The sequence below is a fragment of the Muntiacus reevesi genome, chromosome 7, assembly GCF_963930625.1.
Source record: "Muntiacus reevesi chromosome 7, mMunRee1.1, whole genome shotgun sequence".
Taxonomy (NCBI): Eukaryota; Metazoa; Chordata; class Mammalia; order Artiodactyla; family Cervidae; genus Muntiacus; species Muntiacus reevesi.
In genome coordinates, this window is record NC_089255.1 from 48,943,939 (window position 1) to 48,948,086 (window position 4,148).

The window sequence follows — 4,148 nt, forward strand, 5'->3', positions numbered from 1 at the left end:
TTGTTCACTCTGCCAACAACTTAACAAAATTGATAGGAAAATAATACCTAACATATACACAATTACAGCATACCATACACTTGTTCTAATATACATATGGCTTTATCTCACAGAAGTCCTATGAAGTATTACTTATCCCCATTTTATAGATGAGACACACAGAGTTTAACCCCCTGCCGGCTGTGAGTAAATGTTTCCAAAGCAATGTAAACCCAGGAACTGCATTTTGGGTAAATGACTTAAAATTTTGAGCTTTTCAGTTCCCCTCAAGCCCCACCATTCCATAGTGTACTACCCAAATTGTTGACTACTGGGCCTTTGCAGGGATTTAGGATTTGGGATTTGAGAAGGGTCATTACATTCTCCAAACTAACCTTAGTTCATTGAAGCTATAGAGCAGTGTTGCTACTCAGGCCACAGGGAGACAAATACTACAGAGACTGAGAATAAATGTTTAGAAAACTTTATAGCAACTTGGCAGGTAATTTTATGGCTGTTGACTCTAAGGATGAAATTTTCCTGATACTTTTATCTTACTAAAGCATGGTCCACAACTAAATAAGTTGATCATTCTCTGAATATAGTTTTGTAAGCAGATAGGGTAGTGGGTCCTCTGAGGAAGGGACCTAGGTACAGCGTTTTAACATAAGAGAAGCCATTTTAGGCCAATGCCATTTTGTGATCCAACCCTGGCCACGATGCTTGCCTTTAAATGGCTGTCAGTAATAAGGATCTTTTTTCTTTTTATTGTTTTTAAATTATTTTTTGTTTTTTAAATCACTTTTTAAAATTTATTTTTTAATTGGAGTATAATTGCTTTACAATGTTTTCGTTTCTGCTATATAGGAACATGCATCAGCTATAAGTGTACATACATCCCTTCCCTCTTGGGCCTCCCTACCACCCATCTCGCCCCTAACCCATCCACCTAGGTGTTCACAAGCACAGAGCTGAGCTCCCTGTGCTACACGGCAGCTTCCCACTAGCCACCTGTTTCACACATGGTGGTGTGTATATGTCAATGAGAAAGTAGCACTGACATATATACATTACTATGAGTAATAAGGATCTTAAAGAAACAGAAGAACAAATGACTGGTATCCGGCAAAAGAAGAAACAATAGCAAAGACAGTTGTAAAGACTCCCAGTTCTGTTTCAGTGGTAAAAATTAACCTGAACACTCATCCACCAGATCAATGGGAACCTAAGAAATGATGATATTGTCCTTTTCTCACCATCAAATGACTTCAGCCAACTAAAGCTTGGACTCTGTCAAACTTTGCCCCAATTCTATGTTGCAATATACTCTGCTCAAGCCCCTTCATGCATATGCATGAATCCTTGGCTTACAACTTCCTATATTTCTCTGTTTGGAAGACACTACTTTGGGAAAGATTCCCTAGCATACTCCTTGCTTGGTGCAAGCAATCCTTCCCGTGATCTTTAGCTTGGTTATCTTTTGGCTCAATCCCCACAAAGAGGTGAACCCAGTTTTCTGGTAACAATTTGAGAAGCTGTTCGCCCAGGACAATTTTACCAAACTCTAAGGATTCTTCTGAGGTTTGTTGTTGTTTAGTTGCTAAGTCATGTCTGACTTTTTGCGACCCCATCGAGTACAGCATGCCAGGCTTCTCTGTCCATCACCAACTCCTGGAGCTTGCTCAAATTCATGTCCATTGAGTTGATGATGGCATCCAACCATTTCATTCTCTGTTGTTCCCTTCTCCTCTGGCCCTCAATCTTTCCCTGTATCAGGATCTTTTCCAATGAGTCAGCTCTTTGCATCAGGTAGCCATAGTATTAGAGCTTCAGCTTCACCATCAGTCCCTGTAATGAATATTCAGAGTTGATTTCCTTTAGGATTGACTGGTCTGATCTTCTTGCTGTTCCAGGGACTCTCAAAAGTCTTCTTCAGCACCACAATTCTTCAGCATTCATTCTTCTTTATGGTCCAACTCTCACATCCATACATGACTACTGGAAAAATCATAGCTTTGAACACGGACCTTTGTCAGAAAAGTGATGTCTCTGCTTTTTAATATGCTGTCTAGGTTTGTCATAGCTTTTCTTCCAAGGAGTAAACGTCTTTTAATTTCATGGCTGCAGTCACCATCTCCAGTGATTTTGGAGCCCAGGAAAATACGCTGTCACTGTTTCCATTTCTCCTCCATCTATGGATCGGATACCATGATCTTAGCTTTTTGAATGCTGAGTTTTAAACCAGCTTTTTCACCTCTTGTTTCACCCTCATCAAGAGGCTCTTTAGTTCCTCTTTGCTTTCTGCCATTAGAGTGGTATCATGAGAGTATCTGAGGTTGTTGATATTTCTCCCCACAATCTTGATTCCAGCTTATGAGTCATCCAGCTCAATATTTTGCATGATGTACTCCGCATATAAGTTAAATAAGCAGGGTGACAATATACAGCCTTGACATACTCCTTTCTCAATTTTGAACCAGTCTGTTGTTCTATGTCCAGTTCTAAATGTTGCTTCCTGACCTGCATACAGATTTCTCAAGAGGCAGGTCAGATGGTTTGGTATTCCCATCTCTTTAAGAATTTTCCAGTTTATTATGATCTATGCAGTCAAAGGCTTTAGCATAGCCAGTGAAGCAGAAGTAGATATTTTTCTGGAATTCTCTTGCTTTTTCTATGATCCAATGGATGTTGGCAATTTGATCTCTGGTTCCTCTGCCTTTTCTAAATTCAGCTTGTACATCTGGAAGTTCTTGGTTCACGTGCTATTGAGGCCTAGTTTGAAGAATTTTGAGCATGACTTTGCTAGCATGTGAAATGAGCGCAATTGTATGGTGATTTGAACATTCTTTGGCATTGCCCTTCTTCAGGATTGGAATGAAAACTGACCTTTTTCAGTCTTGTGGCCACTGCTGAGTTTTCCAAATTTGCTGGCATATTGAGTGCAGCAAGCACTTTAACAGCACCATCATTTAGGATTTGAAATAGCTCAGTTGGAATTCTATCACCTCCACTAGTTTTGTTTGTAATAATGCTTCCTAAGGCCCACTTGGTTTTTCCAGTGGTCATGTATGGATGTGAGAGTTGGACTGTGAAGAAATCTGAGCACCGAAAAATTGATGCTTTTGAACTATGGTGTTGGAGAAGACTCTTGAGAGTCCCTTGAACTGCAAGGAGATCCAACCAGTCCATCCTAAAGGAGATCAGTCCTGGGTGTTCATTGGAAGGACTGATGCTGAAGCTGAAACTCCAGTACTTTGGCCACCTCATGCGAAGAGTTGACTCATTGGAAAAGACCCTGATGCTGGGAGGGATTGGGGGCAGGAGGAGAAGGGGAAGACAGAGGATGAGATGGCTGGATGGCATTACTGACTTGATGGACATGAGTTTGCGTAAACTCCGGGAGTTGGTGATGGACAGGGGGGGCCTGGCGTGCTGCAATTCATGGGGTTGCAAAGAATCGGACACGACTGAGCGACTGAACTGAACTGAACTGAAGGCCCACTTGACTTCACACTCCAGGATGTCTGGCTCTAGGTGAGTGATCATACCATTGTGGTTATCTGGGTCATTAGGACTTTTTGGTACAGTCCTTCGGTGTATTCTTGCCACCACTTCTTCATCTCTTCTGTTTCTCTTAGGTCCTTGCCATTTTTGTTCTTTATTGTGCCCATCTTTGTATGAAATGTTCCCTTTGTATCTCTAATTTTCTGGAAGCGATCTCTAGTCTTTCTAATTCTATGGTTTTCCTGTATTTCTTTGCCTTGTTCACTTAAGAATAATACCAAACTAAGGGTTTTTCTGAGTTTTACTTCCCCAATGAGACATCAACTATTTTTCCTCCCCTTTTTGCATCCATTTTATTATATAGTGTAAATCATAATGCTCAGTAAAGCCAACATAAAGAATATAAAAATGGCTTTTTGAGGCTCAAGGGCAGTGGCCCAGCGCAGGAAGAGAATGCTCCTGCAGATGTGTAAACGACTGCCAACCTAACAGAAACGCTTGACAGCTCCGCTGGCCGAGCCGCGGGAGAAAACCGAAAGCGGCGGGAGCGGTCGTTCCTCCTTCGCGGCCCCGCCCGCCGCCGCGGAGGGTGTGGGCGTGGGGAGGGCCTCACGAGGACGCCCCGCCTCGGCCTGGGCTTCCTCCGGCCGCGGGGTCTGGAGAAG